At 37.0% G+C, this 12,987-nt stretch overlaps 1 pseudogene; it reads left to right on the forward strand.

Annotated features, from left to right (window-relative positions):
• Positions 1 to 1,952: 1,952 nt before the first annotated feature.
• Positions 1,953 to 11,361, forward strand: LOC143390540 (glycine N-acyltransferase-like protein 1; annotated as a pseudogene).
• The last annotated feature ends 1,626 nt before the right edge of the window (positions 11,362 to 12,987 follow it).

A 12,987-nucleotide genomic window follows, 5' to 3' on the forward strand; every position in this document is an offset into this window, starting at 1 on the left:
TATTTATTTTTCATTATTTTTTATTTATACATGACAATGGAATGCATTATAATTCTTATTACACATATGGAGCACAATTTTTCATATCTCTGGCTGTATATGAAGTATAAGAAAATTACCTATTTTAGAGAGACAAGGGGGTAAAGATTCTTTACTTGTTTAATGGATTCAATGAATTCCAGGCAGGATAAACACAAAGAAAAACCCCAGACATATAATTAAACTACTGAAAACTGAATATAAAGAGAAAATTTTAAAAATAAATGAGAAATGTCACTTGATGGAATCTTAAAACTACATCTGGGAAGGGAGAGCATTGAAATATGTGTTCAATATGTTTTCCTTTTGTTTCTTAAAGTTCTTTTAAAAATTGATTGTTTAATTCAAGCCTAACAACTGTATTCTGCAGAGTTCTGGCATATGTAAAGGAAATTTGTTTAAGAATAGCATAAGAGGAAAAATGAAATTATTTTTATATGACTTAACATTAATTCAAGGTAAAGTGAGGTAAGGGTAACCTTGCATATTGTAATTATTAGACTAACTATTAAAAACAGATGATAGAAGTAACTTTCAAGTCTCTATAAGTGATATAAAGCACTAACTGCTCCAAAAGGGGACAGGAAAAGAGGAACAGAGAACAAGTGGAAAACAGAAAAATCATATGCTAAAACCCAACCATAATGATAATTTTATCGAATTTAAACGGGTTTAATCTCAGTATTACACAAGCTAGATATTTGAATTGATGTCTCCATTTTCCCACATTGTAGGGCCATAGAGTCAATGATCTCACAATTCTGTGCCCCAGAACGTGGAGTTAGCAAATTCACCATTCTTTTCATAATTTTGTAAGATGGGAAACATCCTTAGGGAAATTTTAATGAGGTGGTTAAGGCAAAGTTTGGCCAAAGGCCTCTTCATGGATTGGTTACTAATTTAACTAGATTATAATTGCTAGTCCTCAGACCAGATGACAGATGTATTAGTTCTCAGTTTCCCTGAGGAATTCTCCTGACAACAGGCACAAGACAATCAGGCACATAATACTAACAAACACATAATCAAAACTAATATTTTGTACTGGTAGACAAAAAGGAAAAATAAGAATAAAGGTCAAAGAATAAGCAGATTGATATTTGCCAAAAACAGCATCCCTAAAACAATGGGCCTAATTATATCGTGTGAATACCTATTTGCTTACAATACCTAACATAAAAAATAATTCAGCAATGAAAATTCAAGGGAACAAGTCATTTTTTAAAAAACTGATTACCTATAGTTACAATTGCAATGTAACAATAAAAAAGAAAAAGAAATAAATTTTAGTTAATAAAATAAAATACCTAGTAATAAATCTAACCAAAAATATGAAACACCTCTACAATGAAAAGTAAAAAAACACTGAAGAAAGAAATTGAAGAGAACATTAGAAGATGGAAAGACCTCCTATGTTGGATAGGAAATAATACTGTTAAAATGGCCATTTTTCCAAAAGTGATCTACAGATTTAATGGAGTCCTCATCAAAATATCAATGGCATTTTTGACAGAATTAGGAAAAACAAAAAATCACCAGGAAGAATGAAAGACCCAGAACAGCAGAGCAATTCTGAACAATAGAATATGGCTGGAGGCATCACAGTCCCCATTTTCAAATTATGCTATAGAATTATAGTAACAAGACACCATGGTGGTAGTCATTTCTAGTACAATCTGAAGACGTTACTTAGTATCTCTGAGCTTTGGTGTCTTCAAAATGAGGATGATTCTAACAGTGCCTGCCTCAGGAGAATTGCTTAAATATATATGTATAAAATGCATTTTAAATTCCTTTGCTCCCTTAAAACTCTTCCTTGACTTATCTTTTCAGAGTTTCTTTTTGAAGGAAAAGAAACTCTGAAAAGATAAGTCAAGGGAGAGGCAGGCATGAGGACCAAAGCACCCCATGAAATGTTGCTGCTTCAGTGTTCCCAGAAGTTGCTGACCCTCTACAAATCCTTGGCTGGGAGCATCCCTGAATCCCTGAAGGTGAGGGAGCAGCAGAAGGTCAAGAACATGGGTACAGGGTGTTGAGGGTGAGAAAACAGTAGACTCATAATTCTTTTCCCCCCTCCCTGAATTTCTGCAGAAGGTTATCTACAAATGAGGATGGAGTTTGGGGTGAAGGAGGCCGATCTAGAGCAGCTGCTGCCTCTCAGAAGGAAACAGCCGGGTCCCTTCTGTAGGTTTTATCATTCATCTGAAGGCAGTGGAGAATGGAATTAATAGCATAGGTTTTGGAGCCAAGCTACATGGGTATGCATGCCAAGTCTGCCACTTTCTAGTTGGGCAACTTTAAGCAGGTTTCTTTCCTTTGTGTGCCTTGGTTTCTTCGTCTGTGAAATAGGAATATATCTACTGTGTGTATGTATGTATGTGACTGTCTGACCAATGTGATTCTACAATATGTATACCCAGAAAAATGAGAAATTATATTCCATCTATGTATATCAAAGTATATAAGTGCATTCTACTGTTATGTATAACTAGCTAAAACAAATAAAAATTTTAAAAAATAGGATTATATTAGCATCTACCTCTTGAAGTTTGTGTGAGCACTAAATAAATCCATGCAATGCCAATGCTAAGAGCAGAGTAAGTGCCCAGAGAGGTTAGTGCACAGAGGTATTCATGCCACAAGGACACCTGCAAGTCCTTCCTGTTTGCTGGTAGCTTCACTCTCACCCATATGGTCCTGGAGAGACCACTCATCTAGTGACCATCTGAACTCTTCCTGCTACCCTCTCTGGGCCTTCGTTTCTCTCTTCTTTATCACACTCAGGACCCATCTCTGAGGATGCCAGGGCAACCTTCCCAACCTCTGCTAGTCCCTTCTGCTCCTCCTGCAGGTGTCCGGCTCCTTGTATTACATCAACCACGGAAATCCCTTCAACGTGGAGGTGCTGGTGGAGTCCTGGCCAGAGAGTATCAGACAGTCATTATCAGACCTCAGACACAGATGGGCACACAGACCAGGTGGGTGGGACCAATCAGCTCCAAAGGGCATGAGGAGCTTCCTTCGTCCAGACTCACAAGGCATGCACGTACAGCCAAAGAAAACTCAGGAAACTTTGAAGACACTCCTTCAGAACTTGGTACCTCAGAGGGGCTCTGCATCCCCTAAGCAAGAATGAAAGAGGAGGAGAAGGAGGAAACGGCTGGCACTGGCAGATTAAAGGGCACATTGAGAGAGCAGGGGAGCTGTGAATGCTGAAAGGAGGCTATTCTAGAGTGATATCAGAACAGTGACTTAGAACCAAAATCCAGGGCTGATATCTACTAATAAAAATTGCCTCTCAGGAAACAGAGAAGGGGCTGATGATAACTTTTCATCAACTTTGTTAGTGAATGTCATCCTCAGAGAAACTTCAGGAGATGAGCATTAAGACCTCAGATTTAGAAAGGATAAAACTACACTGAGAAATATTGAGTGATGCAACTTTGGAAGACCATACTCTAAAGTACTGTCTGACCTGAATTCAAATTAGATGGACTCTGCCCATTTTATTAGCTATGTGGCCACAGACACTTCTCTGAGCCTCAGTTATCACCTGGAAAGTGGGAATAATTCTCACTCTCTTTTTATGGGATTACTTAAGTGTTCAATTAGATACTTTATATCAAAGATTTAGAACATGGCATATAATTGTAAATATTACTTGCCATCGTTATTGGCTGAAGTCACACGAAGGTGTGACTAAGCTAAAATGCAAACTGACATCTCTTTTGGCCCTAAAGTCTATGAACTTCCCTAATCCATGGACATCTAGTGGTGAGCTAAAGCTTCAGGGCCAGCCCTGCTTCATTGCAAGTGCAGAAGCCAAGTCCCCAAATAGGAATAACCTGGTCAAGACTAGTTTGCAAGTCGGGTGAAGACTGTGGTGCAGAAAGTAATAAAGTGGCCCTAACTTGAGGAATTAAGGGGTGTAGAGGTCAGCAACCAGGCCAGCCCAGACCCACCGTGTCTTCCTTCTAGACATTTGCCCTAAAGTTGTTCATTTGATACTGGCTTCCTGACAATTTGAGTTTGATTAACACATAGTTTATTAAGCTCCAGATCTAATTTCTTCAAAGTTGGTATACTAAATAATTATAGATGATCAAGTATTTTTCTATTTCTGTAACTTTATAATTATTATGTGTATTTGAGCAATGTAATTGTAGTATCAAACTCATGAATTCATACTTTAATTGTATTGAACAAGACTAGATTATTAAATCAATAAATAAAAATATAAATAGGCCATTGTGTGTATACATATATGTATATATATACACACACATATATATACATACATGTATATGATAAGAATATGGAAAGATTGTGAAATAATGCAACTTACTATGAATTCATTTACCTAATCTATTTCCATAGTATATCATGACCCTTTTAGTATTAAAAGTCAATTTGGTTTTTTATTTTGATGTTTTATTTTTCATTGGAGCATATTCATCACACATGATGTTGAGTTTCATTGTGGTATATTTGTGCATAGATAAAAACATAATTTAATCACTTTCACTCCCTCAATACCTCCTCCATCCTCTTTACCTCTGCCCTGGATCACCTTCCTCTAGTCTACTGATCTCCCTTCTAATTTCATGAAGTTCTTCTATTTTTTCCTCATTTTTCCTTGTAGTTACTACATATGAGAAAAAAAAATCTGTTATTTTTCTAAGTCTGATCTATTTCACTGAAAATTATGACTTATTTTATTTGACATTATGTTCCCCAGTTCCATCCATTTTCCTATAAATGACATAATTTCATTCTTCTTTATGGCTGAATAAAATTCCACCATGTACATATGCCACATTTTCTTTATACATTCATCCATTGATGGTCAACTAGGTTGATTCCCAAACTTGGCTATTGTGCATCGTGCTGCAATAAGTATGGGTATACATGTATCTCTAAAATATGCTGACTTTAATTCTTTTGGATAAATACTTAGGAGTGGTATAGCTGGATCATATGATAGTTCTAGTTTCAGCTTTGTAGAAACTTCCACACTGATTTCCCTAGTGGCTGTACTAATTTACATGCCATACATACATGTATAACATAGTGTGAGAGTTACTTTCCCCCCCACATCCTCACCAACATTTCTTGTTATTTATATTATTGATGCTTGCCATTCTGATTGAATGAAAATAGAATAAAATAAATAAATAAACAAATATCCATTCAATTTTGAATAAAAACTTTTAAGAGTGCAATGCAGGAAAATTTAACTAGAAAATATTTAATTTTTTTCTTTATGAAGTTTTAATCTCAAAAGTAATATGCACTGATAATGCAAGTGAAAAATCCAGCTTTGTTCTAAAGAGTTAATAACCTTTTGTCTCCTTTCCCACACCCTTGAAGTGTCCTCGCTCATAATAATGCACATACTAAATAATTATAGATGATCAAGTATTTTTCTATTTCTGTAACTTTATAATTATTATGTGTATTTGAGCAATGTAATTGTAGTATCAAACTCATGAATTCATACTTTGCTACTTCTTCTTTTATAACTTTTTATTTTGTCTTTTACCCACTATAGACATCACTCCTGGCCCATCAATGAAGCACTAATGGATTCTTTTTAAAACTATATAGTATTGCAGTAAATGCACTGTAATGATGGAACCAGTCTCCCATTGTTGGTTTTGAAGTGCTCACAGCTCTTGCCTCTACAAGCAATGCTTCAATGAACACCCTATTTACAAGTCTTCACACCTGGAAAATTTTCTCACTTGATTGATTTCCACAAGGGAAATTTTCAAAATAAAGGGCAATTTTTTCCCAAAGTTCTAGTAATCACTGTCAGATTACTTTCCCAAAAGATTGCTGCACATTTTATTTCCATTAGAAGTAAATGGAAGAACCTTCCCCCAACCCCCATCATCCTCAGCACTGAATATTAACTTACACTAAACTCATGGATGACAAATGGTGTCTTATTGTACAACTGTTTGTTCATATCCTTTGACAATATTTATACTGGGTTTTTGTGCCATTCTGTTGTTGTGGTGGTGGTTCTTTCAGATATACATGACGGTTATATAGAGAAGGTATTTTGACATACATATATACATGGAGTATAGCTTATTCTAATTAGGATCCCATTCTTGTGTTCTACATGATTTGTGTCATTCTTAAAATTATGTAAGAGTGTTTTAGGTATTAGGGATACTAGCATGAATGAGACACAGTATAATTTTTTCCCAATTTATCATTATTTTATCTTATTAATTGAGATTTTGATACATATAATTTTAAAATTTTCTTTTCTTTTTTCATACTAGAGATTGAACCCAGGGGTGTTTTACCACTAAACTTCATCCCCAGTCCTTTTTATTTTTTACTTTAAGACAGGGTCTTGCTAAGTTGCTGAATCTAGCCCCAGACTTGTGATCCTCCTTCCTCAGTCTCCTGAATCATTAAGGAGACTTAATTTTCATGGAATTTAATTTTTCCAGCTACCCACCAACTACCTGTGGCAATTGGATTTGAATTGGATTAGCTTTCTTGAACAGTTGTGGAAGGACTGATATTTGTGGGGTACTAAATCTTTTCATGTAGAAACATGGTATGTATCTAAATTTTCTCAGTTTGTGTTATATGCTGTTAAGTAAAATTTTAGTGTTCTCCTTGGGCCATCCATGTGGCTCTCCATTCAATTACCCATAGGTATTTTGTGCTATTTGTTAATACTATTAAATTAACTTTCTCTTTCAGAGTATTATTATTTTGCTCTTGACTTCTATTTGTAGTTTTTGTTTCCAAATATGCCCACACAACTTTCCAAATCCTGCTTGTGTGAGTTGCTGTTGTTTGTCGGAACCTCCTGGATTTTCTGAACACATAATACTATAATTTATAAACAAAGATAATTTGCTACTTTTTCCTAATATCTGTTTCAGCTGTTCAGTTTCTTGCCTTATTGCACAATGTACAATCAAAAAATAATAAGAATACCAAGTAACAATAGTAATGGCTTTATCATCCTCTCATTCTTGATTTGAATGAAATGGACATAACAACTTATATTCGAAAATATGCTTATTTCTTCAAAATGTTTCTTTTCTCATTGCCCCCATTTTCTTGGGGCTCACATTTAAAATAAATACTGAATTTTACATTATTTGATATTTTTTTCTTTTTGGCAATGTGTAGACTTACATAACTTTTCCCTCTTGAATTTATTATACTGAGAGATCTTTTAATCTAAAGCATTCTTGTCCTCCTAAAATAAACTCTATGTGTTCACAGTTATTATTCTTTTGACACATTATTAGACATTTTATTCATAATTTGTACATTGAAAATGATCAATAAATGTTTTTGTTGTTTCTTTATCAGATTTGGGGTTAGGGATTTTTCCATTTGTTACCATGGTCTAGTACAAAAATTATGTGTTTATCTTTGGTATATGTATAATTTAAAGAAGAATTAGTTTGGTTCTGGCCACATTTTAAGTGGTAAGACTTTTAATTTCATTTCCAATCTTTTCTTCTGAGGTTTTCTATTTTTTGAAGGTCAAAGCAAAGGGTAGCATCTTTCCTAACAATCAAGTAACCCTCTCTTATAATTCTTGTATTCCTTCCTCTGCTCCTGTCTTATGGACTGTATCGTATGCTTTTCATTGCTGACGTTGTTTTTAATTTTCCTCCTGTTTTGTTCTTTTTAAATTATCTTTTAAAATATCTATTATATTGAATATGAACTTTTGGTTGGGCCACATTCAGGAAACTGTATTTATACAGGAATTCTCATTTTTTTGATGGTTTCTTCAAAGTTAGTTACACATTTTTTTTTTTTTTTTTGGTACCAGGGATTGAACCCAGGGGTGCTTAACTACCAAGCCACATCCCCAGCCCTCAGCCTTCAGCTTTTTAAAAATATTTTATTAGAGACAGGGTCTCACTGAGTTTCCCAGGACCTCACTAAGTTGCTGAGGCTGGGTTTGAACTCATGATCCTCCTGCCTCAGCCTCATTAGTCTCTGGGATTACAGGCCTGAGCTACCACACCCAGCCTAGTTACACAGTTTTATGTCACACTCTTTAACAATGTAATTTACAATAGAATATGTTCACTGCTAAAAACTCATACCTATGGTTATTTCTCCTTAGGAACAGATACTCATCTTTCCATGAAATTTATGGATTACTAGAATGAGATTACAAGTGCTTTTTTTTTCAAGTTCATAAAAATAATACCACATCAAACTTCCCAGAGTGCTACAAAATAGTTCCAATTATTTTATTTATTTTTTTAATTTATTTAAAATAAATAATATTATTCACTTATTTTATTTCATAATTTCAGAGCAGGCTTTGGGCTCTGAATTAAGTAGTACTATTCTAACAGGCTGATATTCTGTAGCTTTGGGGAAATGCAGTGTCTCATTAATGCTTGTATCCATTAAAGCATCTTGCTTAAGCTCTGCGCTGATTCTGGGCATCTGGATTTCAATAAGAGAGAGAGATGAAGAAAAAGCACAAGGAATGATATGCTGTAACCTATTGCCATCCCATTCAGGAGATGACTAAGGACACAGATCCATATACCAATGTGTACCATATATTCTCCGAAGAGCCTCAAGAATTACAGGAAGTCCTGAAACATTGTGGGGTCATTAAGTGGAAACAGATGCTCCAAATCCAAGGTACCAAGTCAGAGGCAGTGACAGTGGTTCTCAAAGTGGGTCCCCAATCAGCCACCTCCAGCTTTCCCTGGGAGCTGATTAGAAATGCAAATTCTCAGAAACCCTGAGGGCTGGGCAGCAGCGGAACAGCAATTTGTGGTGTAGCAAGTGCTCCAACTAAACTCAGCCCAAGCCCAAGAAGAACCAAAAATTGCATTGAGTTGTGAGTCAGGCAGGAGCAGCAGAAATGGAGAGCAGTGTCCATCAGTGGCTGGCTGCTCTTTCATCTTTCTTCCCAGGACGACAAGAAAGCTTGGGGGAGGGGATAAAAGCCATTGCATTTTCAAAGTCAGTGAAAGGTGAACTAGTCTAACTTACTCCTCTATTTTAAGACATCTGGAGCTCAATGCCTCCACCAAGAGCAAGCCTGGAGGCTGCTGTGAGAGCAGCCACCCAGAGGATGAGTCAGAGAGGCACAAAAACATGTTTTCTTTAGTGATTTTTTGAAAATTGATCCTTTTAGCTACAGGTAACCGTAGGATTTATTTTGACATAATTATAAAAGCACCGACTCTACGTAGGTCTGATTCAGTATCCAGTATTTCCTTTCCCTCCTCTCTTCCCTCCCCACCACTCCATTCCTTTTTCTCTACTTTCTGCTATTGTTTTCCAATTTGCCTATTTGTTTGTTTATTTGTTTTAGTGTCTTGTGGATGTACCTGATGATGAGATTCACTGCGGTAAATTCATTTCTTTCTTTTTGGTTCTAGAGATTGAATGTAGGAACGCTTAACCATTGAGCCGCATCCCCAGCCCTTTTTTAATATTTATTTAGAGACAGGGTCTCACTTAGTTGCTTAGGTCCCCACTAAGTGGCTGAGGCTGTCTTTGAACTCATAATCCTCTTGCCTCAGCCTCTTGAGCTGTTGGGATTATAGGCAGGTGCCACGGCACCCCGCTTCCCTTTACTTTAGACTAGCTTCCACATACTCAAGCATTTGACCTTTGACCTTTGATTTTCTGAGTTGGGGTTTTTTTCACTTAGCATAGTAGTTCTCCAATTTCATCCATTTACTGGCAAATGTCATTATGTCATTCTTCTTTATGGCTGAGTAATACTCCATTTGTGTGTGTGTGTGTGTGTGTGTGTGTGTGTGTGTGTATGTCACATTTTCTTAATCCATTCATCATTTGAAGGGCACCTTTGATGGCTGTTGTGAATGTGCTACTATAAACACTGATATGACTGTGTCCCTGCAGTATGCTAATTTTAGATCCATATTTTGAATATATTCTGAGGAGTGGGATAGCTAGATAATGCCGCAGTCTGGCTGGGCACAAAATCACGAGCCACTCACAGCTTTGTAGATTCAAACAGCAATTCTTTATTCCCGATCTCACACCGGCACTCTACAAACACCTTCTGGGGAAATCCATGTTCTCTGCCAAGTTCCACGTTCTGGATCCCAAAAACTCTCTGAATCCCACGAGAACTCAACAGGAACTCCAGGAGCAGGCACGCCTGAGGTAGCAGGATACGCCCTATTCCCAGCAGGGTGCACCTTAAACCTGGAACCGCCCTAAACCCAAGGAGAGCCCTAAACCCTGATCCGCCCTAAACCCGGATCCGCTCTGGTCCTTGAGCAAGGTCACCTTACATGCAATGTCACTGCAAAATGTCCAAGGCAAGTCCATTTTACCACCAGTCCTTCCTCTAAGCAACATGGGGTACACTGGCAAGGAAATTGTCATACCTACTTGGCTAATGGCTCTCAGCAAGATAATATGGTGGTTCCAGTCCTAGTTTTTAAAGAAATCTCTTTACTACTTTCCTGAGTGGTTGCACTTGTTTCCAGTCCCAACAACAATGTGTGAGTGTACCTTTTCCCCCACATTCTTGCCAATGCTTATCTTGCCAATTCTTGATCATTACCATTCTGATGGGAGTGAGATGAAACCTCAATGTAGTTTTAATTTGCATTTCCCTGATTGCTAGAGATGTTGAATATTTTTTTCACATATTTGTTGTCCTATTGTGTTTCTTCTTTTGAGAAGGTCTTAGTTCTTTTGCCCATTTATTAATTGGGTTATTTGGAGGGCTTTGTGCCTTTTTCTTTTTTTTTAGTTCTTTATTAAGATTGTTCTTCCTTGTATACTTTTGTAATTCATGTGAATCAGTTTTGGAGTGAGAAGAGGTCTGGGAGTTCTGGAACATGTTGGTATCCATAAATTATAGGAATGAAAATGAACGTCTGGGTTTTGGTTTTGTTTCCACTGACAGGATCCCAATTTCAAGTTTTCCCAACTGGATGTCTCTTATTCTACACTGGTAAATGACAGCTGGGACATAGGACAGAATGAGAAGAGCCTACATTACATCCAGCACTGCATACAAACCTTGATAGCATTCTGTCTGCAAGGCCCAGAAGGGGGCCCAGTCACATGGGTCACCATGGTACACAGTTGTGAAGTGGGAATGGCCTACATAGACAGATAGAGAAGCAAGGGCCAACTGAGACCGCTGTTGGGATATTTCACAAAACATCTACGTCAGAGACCAGACCGGAGAAGGAAGCCTGGCACCAAGCCAGACCGGAAGAGGAAGCCCGGCGCCAAGCCAGACCAGAGGAGGAGGCTAGACCCCGGCCCGCACTAGTTCGGAGGAAGCCCATCAACCCTTAAAACCCATCAAAGGGGGCGTGGCTACCAGCACAGTTCTGCAGCTGATCCAGGTACCTGGTTTCCAACTCCCCCACCCTTAGCTGCAATAACTCAAAATATTTCCCACGAGCTTTTGGGGGGTATAGCTATCAACACAAAATAACAACTGTACAGGCACCTGGTTTCCACCTCAGAGACTAGAGTAGGGAGGATACAGGTGGAAGCTCAAGTCCTTTCACACTGGCTATATCCACCACCCTGGACACAGAGGCTCAAGCTAGGAATAGACAACGCCACCTACTGGAACAAAGGAAAACAGAGTTCTGAGAGACTCATTTTTTCTCTCTTCTCTCTCTTTCACAACCTCAACATATGTGAAACCAAGAACTGTGCATGAACAACTGAATCACCAAAATAATATAATATAGAGGATTTGCATATGCCCCACCTTCCCCCCCATTTTTTTCCTTATTTCTTTCTTACTTTCGTTTTCTTTCTCTCTTTTTTCTCTTTTCTTCCTTGTTTTTTTCTTTTCTTCATTCACATTCCCTCTATCCCACTTTCAACCCCCTAACTTTTACTATCTATACATAGGGTAACTATATAAATACAGATAGGAGGTTGAGTCTATACATTGTTCCATAAATTACCAGTCTATTGGTTAGAGTTCTCCAAAGGTGCTAAGTTAGTTTTACCTCATACCCTCACTCCTTTCCCTCTAAGTATAACATCCTTCGTCTGAAATTCAGTTTTCTATATGCCATCAGATATGGTATGCCTTTTATGAAACTAATGACTATATTTTTAAATAATAATTGAAACCAATATCTGTAGACTTAGATTCTAACTATAAATGTATTAATAATGAAAACTTGTGCTTAGATGATGTACTGTTGATATTGGGAACTGTTAACACTGTCTTTCTCCGAAAAAGAGGGATTTCGGAGCTATACAAGAACAATATAAATATATAAGGGGAAAAACATTAACACAACAGTTTCACAAAGCTAGAAAGAAACATGAGCAGTATGAAAAGACAAGGAAATAAAGGACCACAAACAATGCAGGTTAATTCAACATTAGAAGAAGTAATATCTGCAGCAGATGGAATGTCAGATAAAGAGTTCAGGATATACATGCTTCAGATGATCTGGAGTCTCAAGGAAGACATTAGACAGCAAAATAAGACAATGAAAGATCACTTTGACAGTGAATTACATAAACAAATCCAAGAAGCAAAAGATCAACTCTTCAGGGAGATAGAGGATATTAAAAAAAAAACAGAAATCCTGGAAATGCAGGAAACAATAAACCAAATTAAAAACTCAAATGAGAGTACTATCAGCAGAGTAGAACACTTAGAAGATAGAACATCAGACAACGAAGACAAAGTTTTTCAACTTGAAAAGAACATAGACAGCTCAGCAAAAATGTTAAGAAATCATGAGCAGAACATCCAAGAAATATGGGATAACATAAAGAGACCAAACTTAAGAGTTATTGGGATACAAGAGGGTATACAGGTCCAAACCAAAGGAATGAGCAATCTGTTCAATGAAATAATACGAGAAAACTTCCCAGACTTAAAGATTGAAAAAGAAACCCAAATACTAGAAGCTTACAGGACGCCAAATGTACAAAATCATA

The sequence above is a fragment of the Callospermophilus lateralis genome, chromosome 2, assembly GCF_048772815.1.
Source record: "Callospermophilus lateralis isolate mCalLat2 chromosome 2, mCalLat2.hap1, whole genome shotgun sequence".
In the NCBI taxonomy this organism is placed as follows: domain Eukaryota; kingdom Metazoa; phylum Chordata; class Mammalia; order Rodentia; family Sciuridae; genus Callospermophilus; species Callospermophilus lateralis.